This window comes from Rhinatrema bivittatum, chromosome 8, assembly GCF_901001135.1.
Source record: "Rhinatrema bivittatum chromosome 8, aRhiBiv1.1, whole genome shotgun sequence".
NCBI classification, from domain to species: domain Eukaryota; kingdom Metazoa; phylum Chordata; class Amphibia; order Gymnophiona; family Rhinatrematidae; genus Rhinatrema; species Rhinatrema bivittatum.
In genome coordinates, this window is record NC_042622.1 from 151,668,636 (window position 1) to 151,692,262 (window position 23,627).

The 23,627-nt window shown below is 41.6% G+C and overlaps 2 protein-coding genes across 6 annotated transcripts in view; one reads left to right on the top strand and one right to left on the bottom strand.

Annotated features, from left to right (window-relative positions):
* The window catches only part of PC (pyruvate carboxylase), a 582,027-nt gene that overhangs the window by 358,893 nt on the left and 199,507 nt on the right, over positions 1–23,627 (top strand). The gene's annotated exons all lie outside the window — the stretch shown is intronic.
* LRFN4 (leucine rich repeat and fibronectin type III domain containing 4) overlaps positions 1–23,627 on the bottom strand; it is a 138,565-nt gene that overhangs the window by 69,497 nt on the left and 45,441 nt on the right. Inside the window, exon 2 of the mRNA XM_029611113.1 lies at positions 17,071–17,122. The gene's annotated coding sequence lies outside the window, so the exon portion shown is untranslated. The remainder of the gene's footprint in view (positions 1–17,070; positions 17,123–23,627) is intronic.

Here is a 23,627-nt window from a genome sequence, read left to right on the forward strand (position 1 = left end):
TTGAAACTTTTGATGCAACTGCAACATTGCTCTCCACTTGAACCACAGGGGGAAAAGGGGAGTTGAATTTAGATGACAATCAACGAGGGCCCCAACCTTTATGGTCAGGGGACCTGATAAGCATGGGGGTAACTTGCTTGGTACATAAATGGTCATTTCTAAAAGAGGGTAGCGTAACGATGCTGTAATTTTTTGGGTGAGTTAATTCAGGCTAAAGTCAAGAGTACCTTCCAGTTTAGTAGGGCCAGTGCTTGTTTTATGAATCCTTTTCCTGATTTTGATTACCAGCTCCTTTCTAGCCATTAACACACAGGAATGAGCTTAGTTTTGCCCCATAGCATAACCTTCCCTTCGCCTGCTGCCACTCCTGTCCTCAGCATCCCATTGTACTATTTTTATCCAGGTCTTGCCCTGCCTTTGGCAGCTGCTTGTTTCATATTAATCATGCCATTTGCACATAACTTGTAATTTGACTTGTATATCGTTTAACCAGTTTATTCTTTCCTATTTCTTCCTCTTCACCAAGTTTTGCTACCCTTGTTAATTGTAACTGTACCTTCGGTCACCTCAGTTCTAGTTTGATGTATTTAATGCACTCCCGTTTCATGTAAACCAGCAAGATATGTTCTCATGATTGCCGGTATATAAAAACCTTAAATAAATAAATAAATAAATATTACTGAACTGGACCTATTTTGAGGGTCTCTGATACTAGGAAGGTGTGAGGTGAAATGACTTCTCCAAGGTTACACAGAGAGATGGCGACAGGAAATAACACCGTTCCAGAAGTCATACACACAGACAATGACAGGGCATGGCTTGTTTGCAGAGGTACTCCTGATTAAAAGCACCATGCTCTGACCGCTAGGCTGCACATTCTCCCCATCTCTACCTCTTTCTGTCTCTTCCTCTCCCTTCCTGCTTGATATAATGTAACCTGCAGGGACTTAAGACACGACCTTCCTTGAAGACATTAGATTTATGCTCACATGTTTGGAGACTGCTGTGTTGTGAGCGATTGGACAAACTGGAACTGTCCCCTTGGTGTAAATAAATTTGGTGTTTCAAGAAAGTTCACATAGTGCATGCTGTGTACTGCAGATGCCTGCAAGGTAGTGTTGAACAGGTCACAGAAAACATCTTTCTAATTTATAACTGTTTTCTCTGTCTCACTGGGGAGAAATTTCCCATTGTGGCTACCTGGGAGCTGCCTGTGCACTTTCAGTCACCCTGTTGCAAGAGAGGATGGATTTACTGATGGAGAGATGAAAGTGCCGCAGCAATAGAATAGAATATGAGAATATGACTGAAAGACAAAGCCCTCAAGGTCAATTCCTTTCTCACTTCAATGCCAGGACTGAACCAGAAAGTTAGTGGGTGGGGTGGGGGGGGGGGGGGTTTCCATTACATTTTGTTTATGCATTGGAAAACAAAAACATGTCAATTTCATCCAAGTCCACAGTATCTGAGGATCAAGACACAATTTGAAGATAATATTAACAAAAGGAAAATCTAAGGCTAAACAGGGGCTTAGTTAATACAGGACTAGGTTGAAAGATTTCCTCATACGTGCTGATTTCCCCATCTAGCCCGGAACATCTGCGTTGGCCTGCTCCCTGGTTGCAGCTTGACGTTACTGGACAGCGCCTATTGGCTGCATAAAGAGAGGTGTCCTGTGGCACTCCACTACTAGTACGTGTCAAAGGGGCGCACACCCCTAGGCCTTGCTTTTGGGGAAGCTGATTGACAGGCCCTGTGTGCTTTGCTTTGTTTCCTGGACCCAGATATGGGTAAGAGAAGGGGCTGGGTTCATGCTTTTTCCTCCTCTTCCTCACAATTGACTGTTCTCCAAATGCTAGCAGGTCAACAGAGGGTTAAATTCAAGAGAGACTCTCGTTGCTAGTGGCACGATTGGAACAGCGCTTAGCTAGCTGGAGATAGGAACATATCTGAGTCCTGAGATTCACATGCCTCCCCTTGCTCCGAACCCTGATAGGGACTCCCAGTCTCAATGTGAGGAGTGATACAGCCCCATGAATTTCTGCTCGTGGACAGGCTGTGAGTGCCCTGTTGGGTTCTGTTTTGCACAGGCCGGCATATATAGGTCTTGAGGATGTCTAATGTGCTGTGGTCCTTCTTAAGAACACAATGTCCAAGAAAATGGATAGTTTTTCCTCTTCATTGGACTTGATCAAGGGTCAAATTGCTCTCTTTCAAACAACCGCAGAGGAACTTAATAAAAGATTGAAAAGTCTTGAGTCTCGTGATTCCAGTTCTCAGGAAGTCAGATTTGCCCATGTAAATGATTGCTATGGTATTCATAGGCATTTAGAACTGTTTGAAAACAGACTGAGGTTTTTAAATCTCTATTGGCTTAATTTTCCTTGGTCTCCATTGATTAGTCCTAAGGAATTAGTTATTAAGTACTTGAAAGAAATTCTATGTATTTCTAATTAGCATTTACTGAAAGTTCTTTTTTACCTAACGCACAATTAAACTCTGGAATTTGTTGCCAGAGGATGTGTTTAAAAAAGGATTGGATAAGTTCTTGGAGGACAAGTCCATTGCCTGCTATTAATTAAGTTGACTTAAAAAATAGCCACTGTTATTATTAGCAACAGTAGCATGGAATAGACTTAGTTTTTGGGTACTTGCCAGGTTCTTATGGCCTGGATTGGCCACTGTTGGAAACAGGATGCTGGGCTTGATGGACCCTTGGTCTGACCCAGTATGGCATGTTCTTATGTTCTTATATGCCCTCCTTTACTAAAATATATTATATTTTTGTTAAAGGGGGGAGAAATTCAGTAGAGGAAAATGATTCTCAGTTGTTACAAGTTTCTTTGGGCCTGTTAAATCTGATTGACTTCCTAGAGCAATCTCAGGATGTGATCCAAGATTTCTTGTTCTTCAGAAATGTAGAAATATTTGATTGAGATTATTCCTTGGTAACAGGAATGCTTTGTTGGGTTAAACATTTAGATATTCCCTGATGTGTCAAGGCAAACTTAAAAACAGGAGGAAGATTTTTTTTTCCTTCAGTTGAGAGAAAATGTCATTGGCCTTGGGGGGAGAATTTTTTCTTCATTATCCATCGAGATGTCTTGTTAAGCTAAATGGCAATCAGTATTCCTTTTTTGAACCCAATCATTTAAAAAAATGCTGTTGGATAGCAGGATTGTTGTGCACTCAACATCTGCTCCTATATCCTAAACTTTGTAGGAGAAGCAGATAAATAGTAGCATTCACAGTGCTTATTTTCTTTTCCTTTTCCCTTTATTGGGAGGTGGTTCCAGTGGTCTTTTAAACCCCTTTTTTGTGATTAGGTTATGTGATTGCAGTTTCTAATGCTTATTTCTTATGTAGATATTTGTGGGCTATGTGAAAATGGGGTATGCTGCAATGACTTCATTACTTTCAGGCTTTTTGTTGCTTGTAATTATTTTTTTAAATGTTATAAAGAGTGTAAAAAAACAAAAAAAGAAAATTAACACAGGACTCGCTTCTGCCTATACAATGCCATATTAAGTAGCTATAGGATGAGAAGAAACATCTCCCAAAGGCATCTTATCACTTAAGAAATGGGACAATTGTGCTGGTTGAAAAAACATACAAGTTACATCTCTGCACTTGATGCAGCATTTAAAGGGAAATTTTAGGGGGAAAAAGAGCTCCCAATTAGAGAACTCTAGGTGTCATAAGAAGAAATTGCTGTCTATTTTTCAGCATTTGCCTAGCCATATCCAGGAATGCTCTGACCTTATAGTTAAGGAAAGTCTCATCTCAGTGTCTAAAAAAAAATACTCAGTATCCAATCTCTCTCTGGTTCTAAGACAAAAGAAACTATCAAGGTTGCCCTCTGAGGTTTCAAGTATAGCAGCAATATTGTCCAGTCCCAATGAGGGCGCAACTGGAGATCTAATAGGGTTGCCAATTCCCCTTTTTAACGAGGGTAAATAATACGCTTTGGAAATTGGGGGAAGAGCTTGTTCAGAAACTTTCAGTACTTAAAAAAAAATAAATCTTTCAATCCTATCCTTAGGTGGTGTTAAAGGTATCTTAGGAAAGCTTATAGATCTCAGATTCTTTCCTCTTATAGTGTTTTCAAGGTTTTCCACCTTATACTGAAGCAGCTGATTTTCTTTGATAGTAGATTGTTGTAAAGATTTAATAGACTCAACTTCTTGCTTAAAAGTATTTACTTGTAAGCCAATATTTGTTTTGAAATGTTCCAAGACTTGAACCCGAGCCTCCGTATCTGAACATTTGGTAACCAGAGAATTTAGCTGAGCCGTTATGGATAATCCCAGCCCTTCTGTGGCCTCCCAGGTTGACTCCAGTGTAAAACTGGGACAGTCTTACCAGTAAGAAGGAAGTTGGGGAAACTGGAGCATCCACAGTAGGCTGAAGAAGAGAGGGCAGTCCTTTTCATCCATCTGCGGACTTCTAGTGGCAGACAAAAAAAAAAACCCTTCTCCTCCAGCGATGATCAGAGCAGCTGCTCCAGCTGAGCCACACGGCTCCCCGATCTCTGCGAAGAGAGCAGCTGCACCAGTGTCGTCGGCCCACAACGCCTCCATCCACGGAGCCTGTGCCCGCGCTGCTGCAGGATTCAGTGGGGGAAAGAGATGTAAGGGGGGGGGAGAGAGGAGTCAATAAATCTCCTTAATGAACAGTCCCCAGCAGTTCAACACCCCGATCTTTGGCTTCCCCTGCACAGCGTGAGCAGCAAAGGGGGAATGGGTGGGATCTGAAGGAAGCCGCAGAGAAAGCCCTCTCCTTAGCCTCTCTTTCCTGACCAGGATGGGGCATTGTTAAGATAAGAGAGTTAAGAAATCTGAGAGAGTCACACCAAGCGGTCTCCAGGGAGTCACCAGAAAGTTAGTATTTTAATTAGACTGATTTATGGAAGTGTGCTAAACTTAACGCACCTTTTTACTCCCATTTTTTGGTGCACTAGTCTTTTTCTCTTGATTTAATAATGCTTTTAGCATACAAAAATGATGTGCTAAAGCAGAAGTAAAAATATTGACTAAAATGAATGCATCTCCATTCGAATCCCATGTAAATAATTGGATTAAGTGTTACTCCCCAAGGCTGGGAAGCGTGTTAAAAGAACTGAATGCTCAGGAACATTTTTTTTACACTAGAAATTTAACTTCTGGGTCAGAGGTTGCGTAAAACTAACTCACATTTCTGGGGCCACTGTTACTCTATGGAGCTGTGCCAGTATGGTAGTTTATAGCTGCTTCTCTGGGTGTACGTGATTAGGAGGTAGGGTGTGTGGAAGAGGCTGCAAATGGGTGGAATTGCCTCTGATCTAGGACCAGGTTTTACAGAGCACTTTTCTGCCAGATGTAAAAGTCAGATGTGGTAAAGAGCAGAAGTGCTCAGCCTTAAAAACAGGCCCCCAAGCAGCTCTGATACAAGCAGACAGTCCTTACAAAGCCTGCCCTTGACAATATAATGTCTTTTTGATAGTGAAGGACAGTGAGGTTCTTGCTGGGCTCAGTTTAGTTAGCAGTTGCATCTGAGACTGCCTGTGTTTTTGGGGGGGGGGGGAAATGATTTTTAAAAGGAAGCTTTTGCCACATTCCAGAGTTTGAAAGTAGCAAATGCTTTAGTCCTGCTTGTAGTCCAACGTCCCAAGTGTGCTGGGATCTGCCCTGCCTCTGTCACTGGGAAATATGTAACCAAAAGGAGAGGGTTTCAGGAAGACAGGGCCTTATTCAAGCCTATAGGAAGAGGGCCACTAAAGAACAAAATGCCTTTTACATTTCTGCAAATGTCTTTACCACACCTCAGTATTCTGTCCGTGGCTGTTTAGTGGACAAGTTATCCGGCTAAAGTTAGCCAAATAACTTGCCCTGTGTATTCAGTAGGATAAACGTCCCAGTGAATATTCCTGCTTAAAGTTATCCGGCTACAAGTATGGGTGGGAGAGGTGGGGCTAGTGAATGAGTGGGAAAGGGGTGAGTGATAACGAAGAGGGTGAGTATCTGAGAGGGTAGGGGATTGAGTGGGAGGGTGAGTGATAGAAGGGAGTGAATGGGAGTAAGAATGTGTGACTGAGTGGGGAAGGGAGGGAAGGGAAAAGAAGGGAGTGAATGGGAGGGAGTCATTGATGGGTGAGTGACTAAGAAGGAAGGGTAATGAAGCAAGGGGAAAAGGGTGAGTGGAAGGGAGGCAGTGGGTGACAGTGTGAAGGTAAGGGGATTAAGTGGGAGGATGAGTGACAGTGAAGGTAAGGGGATTAAGTGGGAGGGTGAGTGACAGAGAAAGAGGGTGAGGGGGTTGAGTGGGAGGGTGAGTGACAGAGAAAGAGGGTGAGGGGGTTGAGTGACTGAAAGAGGAGTAGGGTGAATGAAGGTGAGTGAGTGGGAAGGGAAAAGGGATGGAGGAAAGCAGGAGTGAGAAGAGAGGGTAGAAGAGTTGCACGTGTGTGTGTGAGCGAATGAGCATGTGTGTACAGGAGAGACAAAGGAGGAAGTCTGTGTGTACCCTCCTCTCCTTCCACTTACTAATCCAAAACTACAATCTCAGGGTGACTGGAAATGATGTTTCCAGGTATGGAGAAGGGGGGGATTTTTTTTTTTTATATATATATAATCCTTATTAGTTGTAATTATTGGGTGTTTGATATGTCTGCTGTTTTGAAATATTTGATTTTGGGGAAAAGTTTAAAGTTTTTTTTTTTTAATCTTTAATCTTATTTATTAGGTGTTCTATTTATAATCTGTTTTGAAATATACTTGATTTTATATTTCTTGATTTTGTTTTTTAAGGAATGTTGATATTTTTGTTTTTTATTTATTGCATTGCATAAAAGTCTGGCTTTTAAGGTTTCCAGCATACTTTTTGTCTGCACCTTACTATTTATACTCTATGGCCTGCATTTGGGACTGAGATGAGGTAGTCTGCTAGCTGGGAAAACGCCTTGTACCTGTTGGGTTGAAGGTTTTGATGATATCTGTAGAGGCTGGAATCCATGATTGAAGGGGCTCCTTGGGTGCTAAAAATGATGGTGCTTAAACCTGCCTGATACTGAAATGACTGCAGCAAGTGGTGAAGATTTGATTGCTGTGTCGAGGAGCTCCCGTGCCCCACCACGCCCTGCCCCCTCCCCCAACCCACCTTCCGGCCCTTGTTGTGCCAGGAGTAGCTGGAAGCTGTAGCTGAGGGTGGAGGCAGGGCACTTAGTGTTTGATATAGCTGGGGCACACCACTACTCCCTTACCGCCGTTTGGCTGGCCATGAGCAGCACCAAAGCTGGATAAGAACTGTAACATAGCCACAGCTAACATCTCTTTATAATATCATGTGACAGTTCTTGACCAAGAAAGATGTATCCTGTTCCTTATTGTTTCCACTGCCATGTTCTGATGACAGATTGTGTAAGGGACACTGAGTGTCGGCTCTAACACATGGGACAACTCCAGGGGAAAATATATATAACATGAAACCAGACTGTAGGTTTGAAGGGACAAAAATGTCTTGGCCCAAGGAGTTTGTCTGTGTATACAGCATCCTACCCTCATACTGTCATGAAAAGAAAAGCCCTGAACCATAAGAATACATGACTAAATAGCAAACATGAGAGGAAATAGACTTGACAATAGCATCAACTTGTCATCCAGAAAAGTATGTGTGCATCTTTGCAAGTCACTATATTGAAGGACAAGGTAAATGAGAACACATGCCAAAGTGTTACACAATTCAGCACATCATTCAAAGGGGATTGCATGAGCCTTTGCTGATGACATCAGCACTTGGCAAACATTTCTTGTGCTTGTCAGGAACAGAAAGAACCAAAGTCTCAAAGGGCACATGTACATACACATATAGCTAATGTTATCCGTAAACAAACTGGTGATTACAGCAAAGTGCATGATATGTGGAAGTGGCAACCCACCATTAACATTCCCCCAGATGTGGAGCATCACATGTCACCAGAAACTCTGCATGTAAGGCCCAGGACAGTCCATGTTGAGAGAATGCATGGAAAGGGGGACAAGGTAGCAAACTTTTTCAAGGCCCAGGATGATTCATGTTGTGAAAGTGCATTGAAAGGTGGCTGGACAGCAAAGTCTCTCAAGGCCTAGAACAGTCCATGTTGAGAGAGTGAACAGAAAGGAGGCCAGGCAGCAAAGTCTACAATGGTAAGTAGTAGGCAGGAGGCCGATGACTGAAGACAACTTAATAGAGGTAGGAAGCAGAGCAGGGAGGAGACTGATGACTGCAGACAGCTGAATGGAGGCAGGGGAGAGCGGACTGAGAACAGAATGCGACAGGCAGACTGTTATCAGATGAGAGGATATCCAGGGGACTCTTCAGCCAGGACTGGTCCAGCAGAATGATGACACTGTTGGCAACTCATGTAGGCAGACAACACTTAAGTTCAGGTGTGCTTTCACCTTGATGGGGTGTGGCATGTCCCTCTGGTCATGACCCCTAGCCTGCACCAACAGCTGTAGACTGCTTCTGGGCGTTGTAGAGGTTTGTGAACAGGTAGGACTTTGGGCTGCCTGCTGATGTGACTGTCAGATTTGAATGAGAGTAGCATTGATACTATTTAGTGCAGCATACATTGAGCTGAATCCCTGTGTCATGGTGACACTGAGCTCGCAAACCCGTGGCACTCTTATCAGTTCTCCCCAGATATTCCTTATTTGTGTGGTATGACCACATTCTATAACCGGTCAAGCAGCCCTTCTCTGGTGCCTGTGTGCTCCTGCATGTGGTAGTGGTTCTGCAGCTGCTTCTGCAGGAGGAATCCTGCTCACTGTTCCAGGAGTTTCACCTATCAGCTCTTGAGGAACATGCTCCTCTACAGCCTCTAGCGCATAGCATCAGGTGCCTCATAGCTCTCCACTTCCGACCACCTTATGTCACTTTTCGCGATGAAATGTTCAAGGGTTAATGAGGTGTCTAAAAGTAGTGGCTCCAATTATATTTCAGCTTCCTGCAGTGGCTCCTCTTGGATCGGGCCAGGATCCTCTTCTATGTGCTGGCTGTCTTGCTCCTGTTCTGGTTGCTCGTCCATATCCACTACGGTCCTCTGCTTGATGACACTACTCCTGCCAGGTGCTGGGACCTATTAAGACAATGAGAACAGCATTTAAATGTCTGGTATAACAAGTAATAGTTATTATTTTAAATATGATTTTCACACACAGAGCTTCCAATGTGATAATCCTATCCTTTGTTTCTATTCAGATCACCCAGACATTCTTATTTTCCATTCTCAGACTTACCTGCATGCTCTTAGGCTGTGTCCAGGCTCTCCTCCAAGCCCTCAAAGACATCAGGTCCCAGCCGTTCAATCAGACGCTGCTCCATCTGCGTGAGCTCTATGAGACATGGTACTTCTCTTTCTGTCGGCCTCCTGGCCACCAACGACCTTGATCTGGGCCTTAACATCTTGGTAGTGATGGGTCATGCTCTGCTAACCTCCTGATGCCACTGTGGCAATAGATGGTATCAGCAATCTTCCACCAGATGACACTCTTCACTGCCTTAGAAGTTTTAGATGCCTGGCTCCCAAACAGTATTGTGTGGTTGGCCAGGACTACCTGGATCAGGAGTTTGTTGCCCTCATTGGTAAATGTGTGCACTGAAACATGCTGCCTGGCCTCTCCCTGGCTTGCCTGATGGTGGGTGTTCCAATTCCAGAGGGTGGTATCACTCCCTTCTTCATTCTCTCTCCCTCTCCCAACCTTTCTTCTGTGTCTCCCCCTCCCCCCAATTCACCTGCTCCTGCTGTTTATGCTCCTTCCTCTTCTGGCCTTTCTGTCTGGCCCTATCCTCCTTTGCTTCTCCCTCCAAACTCTCCTGGCTCTCTTCCCTTCCTCCCCATCTCTTTTTCTGTCTCACCTCACTACGACCCCTCTAACACTCCTGCCTTCCTCCTCCTCCCTCTGCCACTCCTGCTCTGCTCCTCCTTCCTCTCCTGACCCACCTCTGGACTCTCCTCCCTAGGAGCACACACCCCATGCCAACACCTCTCACGCACAAGTGTCTCATGCTCCATCTTCGCACCTCTCATGCACACACACACACACACTCCTCTCTTGCGCTCTCTAAACAACAAAAAAAAGACAGACAAACAGGTCAAACAAAACACAAACTGACACACTTGTTTCACTTACACAAATACACACAGGAAAAGACAGCATATAAAGGGGAAGGTAAACAGTTGGGACACAAGCCACACACAAGGACACTCGGGTAATTAGATTAGAACTCTTCTCTCTCCTAAAGCGCATCAAACTCCTAGCATGCCTCTGACACACCCTCAAAGGAGAAGCTGCAGCAAGCTGCCTTACATAACAGAAAATATCCACAGCACAATCTAATCATCACGTGGTGCGATGTTAGTTTGTATGATGCAATGTCACTGAATTTGCCTATCTACACCCTTTTGTTAATCCACCCGAGCATTGATCACGATGTCGTGTGATATTCTTTTAATTTATTTTTTTTTATCACAGCTAAGTAACTAGCTGTTAGGGCCCTATTTATTAAGCATTTCTCCCGTAGACACAAAATGGGAGAAAATCTTTAGTAAAAAATGCCCCTTAGACTGATAAGGCCTTTAAGGTATATATTGGTATGCGATGACTTCTGTACATGCTTATTTTGTCATTTCTGTAATTCCCTTTATATATGGCTTCCTCAGTGTCATCTTACAAGTTTTACAATCATTGCAGAATGCTGCAGCAAGGCTTATCATAGAAGCACCATATTCTGTCTGTTTTGAAGCAACTTCATTGGCTGCCTATAGGCTAGAGGGTTAAGTTCAAGTGGATTCTTTTAGTTTTTAGGTCTCTTAATGGGCAATATCTCACATATCTTGGTGACCTTGATACACAAACCCTTTTGGCCATTATGCTCTACTGATAGGTTCCTTCTGGGTTTCCCATCTGTAAAGAAGGTTCACCTCCTAGGCTACTCATCATCATGCCCATGCCTTTTATGAGGTGGGGCTTACTTATGGAATGATTTGCCTGATGAGTTGCATGGGATGAATAAACTTAAGGCCTTTTGAAAAATACCGAAGGCATACCTATTTCTACAAGCTTATGGTTAAGGACACAGTGTTTACAGTGGGCCCTTGAGTTACGACTGGCTCGAGTTACGAACAACTCGGGTTATGACCAACTTTTCAGGTTTTGAGTTACGAACAGATTTCAAGTTACGACCAAACATATATGAGAGAGAGACTAGCCATCATGCCCTCATACTAGGGTAGGTATTTGTACCCCTATTTACAGTGGGCCCTTGAGTTACGACCGGCTCGAGTTACGAACAACTCTGGTTACGACCAACTTTTCAGGTTTTAGGTTACCAACAAATTTCAAGTTTCAACCATATATATATGAGAGAGAGACTAGCCATAATGCCCTCATACTAGGTAGGTATTTGTACCCCTATATGAGGCCCGCCTAGTTACTCGAGGTGAGGTGTGTAGGTATTAGTGTAGGGTTAGGGGCCACTTTGACATGCAGTGTGTGACGTATGAACAAAACAGTGTACTCTTGTGAGGAAACTCACCCAGAGATGAGATTTGTGCAGTGTTCTCTCAACCTAGCTTGATGTTACCCAGGTAGTAAGTCCATATGCAGATATTGTAAAGGAACTGGTGGAGGAGGTGAATTTGTTGCTTCTGGTAGGCTAGGCACATTTTATAACTTTTTGGTGAGTACACTAGGAAATTATTGGTATTTCTGATATCAACTATTTTTTATTATGGAAATGGTTAGGTAAGGGGTAGTTTTGGGAGGTTTGGAATGCATTATGGGTATTTCTATTATTTCCTATGGAAAAAATAGTCTTGACTTACAACCAGCCCGCTGGAACCAATTGAGTTCGTAAGTCAAGGGTCCACTGTATTATATTTTATCTGGCTGAGTCTTAGGTTTGTAATATTTATTGCGTTGTAATTTGTCAATCTGAATGTATGGTCTTTAATTTTTTTTATGATTTATTTTTATATGTGTTTGGTTGGAATCCACTTAGAATGGTTATTCAAAGTAAGCAAAATACAAGGAATTTAAAAAAAAAATAATCTCTACTATTTGAGTCAATAAATAGATTTTTCTGCCTTGGTGGCAGTGATAACCACTAATAGAACCAGGTATGTGCCAAGGCCTGTTCTGGATTCAGAAAAGCACGGGAGGTTGGGGGATGGGAAGGAATAAAAGATTTTTAATGTGGGTAAATAATTTATTTTATTTCTTGTTCTTGCTCAAGAGATATAACAACAATTTGAAAATACATCAATTTAACAATGTTAAACATACAATAAATCAATTTAAAACTAAATTTAATCTAGCAGGACCATAAATTGACATTTGCTAGATCTAACAAACATAATATAAAATTATTAAAATATCCCTGAATTCTTTAACAATATTAAGAACCTTTAATTAAAATCATCCTCTCATAAACAATAACCATATGACCCTACAGCAGACAAACTTTAATCACTCTGCCAACTACAGAATATATTCTATCATTTCCTATATTAATCAGTATTTAATACCACTTTGTAATTCCCCACACCCTCTGACTCAGTCTTCAGAGGTATTCTTCAAAAGCCTAGGTAAAAAGCCAGGTCTTTAAATTTCTCTGGAATGCATGTTTACCTGTGTGAAAATATATTTTTATTACTGCCCTTTCCTTCCCTCCCCAGCTCAGTACAGGTAAAACTACAAGTGCTAATTAAGATTTGCCATAATCGGTCAGACCAAAGGTCCATCAAGCCCAGTATTCTGTTTCTAGCAGTGGCCAAGCCAGATCACAAGTACCTGGCAAGATCTGAAAAGGTCAATAGATTCCATGCTGCTTATTGCAGGGATAAGGAGTGGAATTCCACAAGTCCATGGTAATGATGGTTTATGGACTTTTCTTCCAGGAACTTGTCCAAACCTTTTTTAAACCCAGTTACACAAATAGCTTTTACCACATCCTCTGGCAACAAATTCCAGAGTTTTATGCATTGAATATGTTAATTAAGCTAGAAGGGCTTGGATAGGTGAGATGCTTGCCTTAATCTCTGAGAAAGGACTGATGGCTGAAGGCCTAACATGGAATATTGTATTGGTACTATACAAGATCTTACGTGTCGCAATGGAATTGCTGCTTCCTCTTGAAAATAAGTGGAATAGTGAACTAGGCTTGAGGCTAGACTGGGGAGCTTGGACACGTATCTGGAAATTGTCCTTAAAAAATCTCCATATGTAGTCGAAGAGTTGAACATTCATAAATGTCTTCATCATGCATATAGATACCAGGTATATTATATTAAATGCTCTCCTACCTCTTCCAGGCTCTGCTGACAAGGGTGTGGCCAAGTGGGCACCTTTAAACATATCTGGTGGACTTGTACATATCAGTCCAGCAGGTGTGTTGCGACAGTAGGTAGAAATGGTCCAGGAATAAATTAAAGATAAGCAATTAAACAGAGACTGTAATTCTAGGTTGCCAAATATTTATTGAAACATTAGTCCCCCGATATGGAACCGTGTTTCGCTAGGGCTGCATCGGGAGGGATGAGCGACATATAATAAAACGTCATTGGCAATACACCATTAAAAAGAATCTCCCATTCAATCATATAAACATCAAAATGGCAAGGATGTATATATGAATAATAAAGAGTGGTACTAGTGTTGGATAGTGTGACCACATTAAGCAATTAGAATCGGATAAAAGAAAGCCCTTTATTAAAACGCCCGACTCTGGCCGAGTTTCGCTCTTTTTGCACAGAGCTGCCTCAGGGGCAATTCATTCAAGCAGGACTTGGAAAAGTCAATATCGTATTAATTATCCTACAGCGCGGATGATTTCACTCCAAAGCAGTTAGACTTTCATTTGTTCACGTAGCGATGCTGTGTGATGTCAGTAATGAAATTGAATGCATTGAATCCACATAACGAGCAGTCTTACAGCTGATTGCTGTAAGACTGCTCGTTATGTGGATTCAATGCATTCAATTTCATTACTGACATCACACAGCATCGCTACGTGAACAAATGAAAGTCTAACTGCTTTGGAGTGAAATCATCCGCGCTGTAGGATAATTAATACGATATTGACTTTTCCAAGTCCTGCTTGAATGAATTGCCCCTGAGGCAGCTCTGTGCAAAAAGAGCGAAACTCGGCCAGAGTCGGGCGTTTTAATAAAGGGCTTTCTTTTATCCGATTCTCATTGTCGTCACTGCTACACAGCTCACTGGATCGGTTACCGATTTGTTTTTTGGGTCCACATTAAGCAATTTGCATAAGAAGGGTGAAACTCTCAATTATGCACGTGGCAGCTCCGGTTTCAAGTTGTACCAGCATTGTCTGCACTTAAAATTGCTGAGATCCTTCTTTCATACTTCCAAGTTTCCTTTACACAATTACCTGGTTTTGGATGACATTGATACTCTGAGCAATATTATTCTAGGCAGATTGTTACTGCCACCCTATGTGGCTCTTAAAACCTTTTTCTCTTCCGTGCATAATTGAGTTTCACCCTTCTTGTGCAAATTGCTTAATGTGCCATTTGATGTCATTTGCCATTTTGATGTTTATATGATTGAATGGGAGATTCTTTTTAATGGTGTATTGCCAATGATGTTTTATTATGTATGTCACTCGTCCCTCCCAATGCAGCCCTAGCAAAACACGGTTCCGTATTGGGGACTGATGTTTCAATAAATATTTGGCAACCTGAAATTACAGACTCTTTGTTTAATTGCTTGCCTTTAATTTATTCCTGGACCATTTCTACCTATGGTCACAACACACCTGCTGGACTGATTAGTTTTTAGTGTTTGCTCCTCGTTCCACACTCTGTTGTGGACTTATACATATGCCGAGGTTTTCTGGGAAGAGGTTTACAGTGGTAATTTGGAATCTGTCTGCTTTTTTCTTAAAGGCTCCTGGGCTACTTTAGTATCTATTGCAACCTCTCTAATGTGATGCCCTAACTTCCCTGTTTTGTTAGTATCCTTCAAATAATCATTCCAAACCATGCAATGCTGAGCGACTATTGGCTTTCTCCCATCTAGATTAAAAGCTGATTTATCTCCTCTTTAAATGTTAATGCCAGCAGCCTGGTTCCACTCCGGTTAAGGTGGAGCCCAACAGAATAGACTCCCCCTTCCCCAGAATGTTTCCCAGTGCCTAAGAAATCTAAAACCCTCTTCCCTACACCAGTGTCTCATCCATGCATTGAGACTGATGCATTGGAGCTCTGCCTGCCTCTGGGCTCCTGCACATGGAATGGGGCGCATTTCTGAGAATGCAACCCTGGAGGTTCTGGATATCAATTTCCTATCTAAGAGGCTAAATTTAGCTGCCTCCACCTCCCTCCTGCACTTTCCCATAGCATTGGTACTCATAGGACCACAATGGTCAGCTCCTCCTCAGCATTCTCTAAAATCTTATCTAGGTGGCGAAATGAGGTCCGCTACCTTCGTACCAAGCAGGCAAACTAGAGACTAATTGCCCAGGAATATCTACTCTCAGCTTTTCAGATCAAGTAAATGACCTTTGCAAACTCACAATTCTAATACTTACAAACAAATACTAATTTATATAAGCTCAGAAAATTATCTCTAAATTTTCCATGAAATTAGTAAGTAGAGCATTCAGAACAAATCGGAGAAAATGCTTTTTCACTAAGTGCACAGTTAAGCTCTATAATTTATTGCCAGAGGATGTGGTTAAGGCAGCTAGCATTGCTGGGTTTAAAAAAATTTTGGACACGTTCCTGGAGAAGTCCATAAACTGTTATTAACCAAGTAGATAGGGACTGTAACTTTAAAACGAGCGTGCACGCAACCATATACATGGTGTCTGTTTTGAAGCAACTTCACTGGCTGCCTATAGGCCAGAGGGTTAAGTTCAAGCGGATTCTTTTAGTTTTAGGTCTCTTAATGGGCGATATCCCACATATCTTGGTGACCTTGAATCAAACTCTTGGCCATTATGCTCTGCTGATAGGTTCCTTCTGGGTTTCCCATCTGTAAAGAAGGTTCACCTCTAGGCTACTTATCATGAGTTTGTGGACACAAACATACATGCAGGTGAATTTTATGTCCTCTGCATTATATAAAATATGCTAGCGGGGATAGGTGTACTCCTAATTTTAAGCAGTTACATGAGGATACATTCACGTATTTTCCTTAGGACTTGTTGGCTTTTTCTTGCGCAAGTCAGCACATTTATAATATGTGCACATGAAGGAAATGACCAGTTTTACCAATTAGTCCACCAGTCTATCTCTAGGTCATCAAGACCCCTCTGCTTAGTCAGCCTTCACTTCAGTTTATCCTGACCCCTCACCCAGTCAGATTTTGGCTGTAAAGAGTTTTATTCTGCTTTACACCTGATAAATAGCAGAAGTAAATATGTGCAGATAACAGCCGTACACTTGCTGCATTCGCAGATTATAAAATCTTAATTTATGTGCATAAATATTGGTCCCGCCTCAGAACGCCCCTGACCCACCACAATTCCGCCCCTTTTTTAACACACACAAATTTATTCACACATCAGTACTACAATGTTATAAAATAGCTTTAACGTGAATTAACGCTACTTAATTTGCATCTGCTATTTTGTGCGTGCACATCTCTTAAAATTCACCTTTTAAGGAATAGCCACTATTTATCACTGCGTGATAGTTGCACGGGATCTATTTACTGTTTGGGATCTTGCCAAGTACTTGTGACCTGGAATGACCACTGTTAGAAACAGGATACTGTGTTTGATGGACCCTTGGTCTGACCCAATATGGCAAATCTTATGTTAGTATGTTATGTTCTCTCACAATTCTTAACAGCGGCAAACAATATTATCTTATACAAGCTCACAAAATTAGTCCAAAGTCCTATTTCTAAAAACACACAGTTCTTAACATTTGCAAATACTAGCCATAAAAACTAACACAATAATTACAGCCAGTAATGGTTTAACCCTTAAAAAAATAAATAAAAAAATAAATAAATATATATATATTCTTTTTTTTTTTTTTTTAAAGATTTTAAGCATTCCTTCCCAACAAGTTCAGCTTACCAGCAGATGAAGGTTCTGCAGTCAGCACTTCCAACAGCCTGCATACTTTTACCTGCATTATAAAAAAAAAAAAAAAAAGAGTATAGGGTCAGGGGGATTCAAAGTACGCATGGAGATTGTATTTGCTAATCTCACATGTTCTTTACAGTGCAGAAGTTACACCTGTATTCTGTGCATCAGCCCTCATTAGGAATTTCCCTTTGAAAATGAGCTTGCAGTCCTGCGGGCAGCATTATTATTGCCCTTCCCATGAGCCTTCCTTTCTTTTTGCATAATCTTCAATTCTATTTTGTGACTATCACTGGCTATTTATAGAAAAAGCAAATTGTAGTTCATTTTGTACCCTATGCAAGATTTGAAATGTTAAAAATAGCAAGTGGGCTAAAAGACTTTTCAGTGTGGGACTACATGGGTCTCTGTATAAGGTTGCCAGCTAATCATAGATTATAGAGGGACAGGCTGAGCTAGCTCTGGTTTTGTGCTCTGTCCCTTTTTCCCTCCCTCACCACCATTGTAACCATGGACTTGTAATTCCTGAGATAAGTGGGAAATACTAGTCCGTGAATGCAATGGGGGTAAAACCAGAAATAGCCTGGCCTTTCCTTGATGGCCTGCAGCTGTCGGCTGACCCTGCTTCCTCAGTCACTTTAATTGACTTTGGTTTTCAAAGCCATTGTCTGAGCAACAAATGTTTCCAACTGAAAACTTTTCTTAGCCTTGTAAAGGTGTGGACCCCATCCAGCTGTTTGGAACATCTTGTTCCAAATGTAATTTTTGTTGAGCTAAAACAGTCACTCACCTTTCATTGTGCAAAACTGAGTGTAAGTTGTAATTTTTTTATATAGTAAAATGTACTCAGCTTATCTATCAATTCAGAGTTAGCCACATAACTTAAGCAGCTAACTCTGGTCTGACCGTATAGCTGTCCTAAAGTTAGCCATATAACTGGCTAACTTTAAGGTAGTCTGATATATTCAGTGGTGTGGCTGCACCACTGAATATAACCTGCCAGTTAGCCAGATATCTTTATCTGGCTAACTAGCCAAGTCATACAGCAGCCGAAAATGGACCCTATGATGGCAGAAAAGAACCATACAGCCTGTCTAATATGCTCATCTGTATAATGTCTACCACTCCTTCAGAGATCCACTGTGCTTGTCCCATGCTTTCTTGAATTTAGATGCTATGTTGCCTCCACCATCTCTACTGGGAGGCCGCTCACAACAAGAAACATTTCCTTAGATTACTCTTGAGTCTACCCCTTTTCACTCTTGCCCCATGATCCCTTGTTCCAAAGCTTCCTTTCTATTGAAAGAGGCCCTTCTCCTGTCCATTGATGTCTTGGAGGTATATACATGTCTCTCTCATATCACCCACTAGCACATTTATTCTCTAGGATATGCATGTTTGAGTCTTGAATTCTGTTTCCATAGGCTTTACAACAAAAACATTTTAGCAGCCAACCTTTGGACCAAATCCATTTAGTTTATATTCTTTTGAAGGAATGGTCTCCAGAAATGTACACATTATTCAAAATTGGATCTTATCAGAGATTATATAGAGACAATTTCACCTCCATTTTTCTGCTAACCATTCTTCTCCCTATTCACCCAAGCATCTTTCTGGCTTTTGCCATCACCTTCTCCACCTGATTGGCCACCTTGAGATAATCTGATATGATCACCCCCAGATCCCACTCTTAATTTATGCATAGAAGAACTTCACCCCTATATTGTATCTCTTCCTTGAGTTTTTGCAGGCCAAATATATGATCTTGCATCTTTTTTTAGCATTAAATCTTAGCTGCCAGATTCTAAACCATTCCTCCTCATGTTTTCCACACTTTCCTGGCTGTCTATTCTGTTTCAGATTTTGGAATAGTCTACAAAATGACAAACCACTCCTGATAATTCTTCCACAATATCACTTGCAAACATGTTGAAAAGAATCTGTCCAAGGCGAAGAGAGAATTTGAAATGAAGTTGGCCATAGAGGCAAAAACTCAAAATAAAAACTTTTTTAAATATATCCGAAGCAAGAAACCTGTGAGGGAGTCGGTTGGACCATTAGATGACCGAGAGATTAAAGGGGCTCTTAGGGAAGGTAAGGCCATGGCCGAAAGACTAAATGAATTCTTTGCTTCCGTGTTTACGAATGAGGATATTGGGGAGATATCAGTTCCGGAGATGGTTTTCAGGGGTGATGAGTCAGATGAACTGAATGAAATCACTGTGATCCTGGAAGATGTAGTAGGCCAGATTGACAAACTAAAGAGTAACAAATCACCTGGACCAGATGGTATGTATCCTAGGGTTTTGAAAGAACTAAAAAATGAAATTTCTGAACTGTTAGTTAAAATTTGTAACCTATCATTAAAATCATCCATTGTACCTGAAGACTGGAGGGTGGCCAATGTAACCCCAATATTTAAAAAAGGCTCCAGGGGCGATCCAAGTAACTATAGACCAGTGAGCCTGACTTCAGTGCCGGGAAAAATAGTGGAAACTATTCTCAAGATCAAAATCGTAGAGCATATAGAAAGACATTGTTTAATGGAATACAGTCAACATGGATTTACCCAGGGGAAGTCTTGCCTAAAAAATCTTCATTTTTTTGAAGGGGTTAATAAACATGTGGATAAAGGTGAACTGGTAGAAGTAGTGTATTTGGATTTTCAGAAGGCGTTTGATAAAGTCCCTCATGAGAGGCTTCTAAGAAAACTACAAAGTCATGGGATAGGAGGCAATGTCCTTTCGTGGATTACAAACTGGTTAAAAGACAGGAAAAGGAAAGTGGAAAAGGGTAAACAGTGGAGTGCCTCAGGGATATGTACTTGGACCGGTGCTTTTCAATATATATATATGATCTGGAAAGGAATACAAAGAGTGAGGTTATCAAATTTGCGGATGATACAAAATTATTCAGAGAAGTTAAATCGCAAGCAGATTGTGAAACATTACAGGAGGACCTTGCAGGACTGGAAGATTGGGCATCCAAATGGCAGATGAAATTTAATGTGGACAAGTGCAAGGTAATGCATGTAAGGAAAAATAACCCATGCTATAGTTACATAATGTTAGGTTCCATATTAGGAGCTACCACCCAAGAAAGAGATCTAGGCATCATAGTGGATAACACATTGAAATCATCGGATCAGTGAGCTGCGGCAGTCAAAAAAGCAAACAGAATGTTGGGAATTATTAGAAAGGGAATGGTGAATAAAACAGAAAATGTCATAATGCCTCTGTATCGCTCCATGGTGAGACCGCACCTTGAAAACTTGAAGACCAAATATCTGAAATTTTCCCTCTGACACATGCACGTGACCTTAGCATCATCACTGACAGTGAATTAAACTTCAAAACATACATCACAGCAAAAATAGAAGATGGATTTCACAAACTGTTAATACTTCGACAACTTAAGCCCTTCTTAAACTCAGCTGATTTCAGGACCGTACTACAATTGCTCATATTCGCCAAATTGAATATTGTAACTCTCTCCTACTCTGCCTACCTCTTTCTACCATCCGTCCACTGCAAATCCTCCAAAGCTTGGCAGCAAGGATTCTAACTGGCACCAAATAATACGAACACATCACACCAATTCTGATATCACTACATTGGCTACCAATAAAATCCCGAATAGAATATAAGATACTTACCATAGTACATAAAATCATATATGAAGAACAGACAGACTGCTTGAACGCGGCAATTAAGCTTCACATTCCACAACAAAATCTCCGTTCAGCTAACAAAGGTCTACTAACAATCCCCTCAGTTCAATCAGCACAACTTTCACAAGTGCGTGAACACGCAATATCACTCACAAGCCCTAAACTATGGAACACACTCCCCTCTAAACTAAGACTACTAACAAATCTCAAAACTTTCAAAAAGGACCTAAAGACCTGGCTCTTCTCAATAGCATATCAAGATGCCTAACATACCACTTACCCTCCTCTACATACTCTCTAGATGTTTCTGCAATTTTAAACCTTTTTAGTCTTGCCTTTTAATTTATATTTATGCTCTTTTAATATTTAATTTTAATCTGCTCTTATGAATAACAATTGTGGCTTTTATGTTGATTGTAGTGTACTTTCCTTTTTAATGAGCAATATTGTTATTTTACTATTTTTTTTTTACCAATTACTTAATTTATATGCATGAATATTGGTCTATGTGTTGCTTTGTTAACCGTTGTGATGGCTAAGCCGAACGACGGTATATAAAAATCAATAAATAAATAAAATACCCAAATAGTAAATAAATCTCATGCTACTAATGCCGGTAATAAGTAATTATCTGTTCAGCTAACTTGGTTGAAAATTCACTGGACAGAGTAAACATATTCTTATGTTACTGAGCAGTGTGAAAGCTGCCTTGCCACTAGCTGGTACCTAATATTTAATTTATTTATATTATTTTGTATTCTGGTAACAATCATAACCATATGGTAAAGGATTTTGATGCATGGACTTATATCTATCAAACTGTAAGGCTTTGCTTTATCTTGGTTATTCTTAGGTTTAAAGGATGTTATTCACCACCTGGAGATACACATCCTATATCTCTTCCCCTCCCCCCCCCCCCCCCCCCCCCGAGAATTTACTGTTCTTCTGTATAAACTGCAGTCGATTAGATGTGGCCAGCACACCACTGGAGGGAGAATTAAAGCTTGATTTTCCAAAGGCTTTAGATGGAATAATGATTCTGACAGGTTGATACTGAATTCCATGTGGTTGAATAATAGCAGATTTCCTCCAGCTGCTCATATATGAGGGCCTGAAAGAGAATGACCTGAGGTTGCCAGTAAGATGGCCAGGTGAACTCACGTGCAATGGTTTGTTTTAGGGATAGAGCTCTTCATCTCTGCCACCATTAAATTTCCTTTGCTTTTAAAACTGCCATATTTTGAAGACAGAAAGATTACAAGTATCAGAATACATTGGTGCTGGGTGCTCCAAAAACAAAACCAGACCTAGTTAGAACTGCCCTATTTCCGTAGACACTTGTGGTTAATTTGTTTACTTTTTTGGACTGTAGGTGCTGACTATGATTAGAGATAAGTCTTAACCCCAGCTTGCCTTTTATTTTGGTTTAAAGTTCAGCTTGGTTGATGTCACAGTACATCCTTACAGCTGCTTCCAAGTTTGTAGGATAAGCTGATTCAGTCCTGCATTTTCTTTCTGACCCCATATTTTATGGATGGACTAGTTTTGATTTTCCTCCTAAAAACATCAGGAACTACAAGTTCATACATTCAAATGGATGAACGTAGGACCAGATCAATCTGTCCTGCCAAAAAATGGAGCCTCTTAGTGGCGACTATCTGGTCTGTTCTGCTCCAGTTTTCATTTATGGCTGTATAAAATTCTCTCTCCCATTTCAGGACAGCCCATTCCTGATTTAACCCCGGCAATATTGGTGATCTCCAATGGCCACTACCATTTCCGGATTATAGCCTTGTAGGGAAACATGCCTAGCATACGGGCCGATGCAGTAAAGTGCGCTCAGGCCGAGTGCACTGTTAGCCCCCAGTTGGACGCGTGTTTTTGATGCGCTATTGTTACCCCTTATACAGTAAGGGGTAATAGTGCTGTTCTGTACACCCTCCGACTTAATATCAAAGCGATATTAAGTCGGAGGCCCGCGGGTTGGAAGATGGCTGCTCAATTTTGCCGGCGTCCGTTTTCCGAATCCGTGGCTGTCAGCGGGTTCGAGAACAAGACGCCGGTAAAATTGAGCGTCTGCTGTCAAACCCGCTGACAGCCGCCGCTTCTGACAAAAAGGAGGCGCTAGGGACGCACTAGTGTCCCTAGCGCCTCCTTTTACCGTGGGCCCTCATTTGCATATTTTTTCTTTCTGAATTGCGTGCCCAGGAGAGCGGGCACTCGCCGGCTCTCCCACGGGTTTTTCTCTATCGGCCTGATACTGAACAAGAAAAGCGTTTCTCCTAGGACAAGCAGGATGGTAGTCCTCACACATGGGTGACATCATTAGATGGAGCTCAGCACAGAAAACTGAGCATACCAAAACATGCCATTGTCTATGCAGGGTCCCTCTTCAGTCTCTCTTTTACCATGAAACTTTTGCATCGCTGCTGTTGAGCTCATGGCTAATTTTGTGGAAACCTATCGCTTTCCATTTTTTCCTAGTTGTGCTGGATCCTTCTGTCTTATGGGTTAGTGACTAGGCATCTTGGTAAATTTTAAAATTTGCAGTCTATTATCAATGGTGCCGTTTCCTGGTAACTGCTGGCCATCAACCACGCGCCAGGTTCTTTTTCCCAGTGCCCCCGGACCATGTCCAGACCATGCGCCAATGCTCCTGGACCATATCCATCACAGACCCCCACGAGGTCTGTATTTTGTGTGTGGGGGCATCGCACGATGTCGGGGTTGCACCTTCTGTGCCCAAATGACTCCTAAGGGCCATTGCAGGCATCTTGACAAAATGGATACAATTTTCGGCACCAAAAAGTCAGCCTTCGACTTCAGCATCGGGGGGCATTGATGCCCTGGGGACGTGAATTGTCTTCTCCACCGCCAA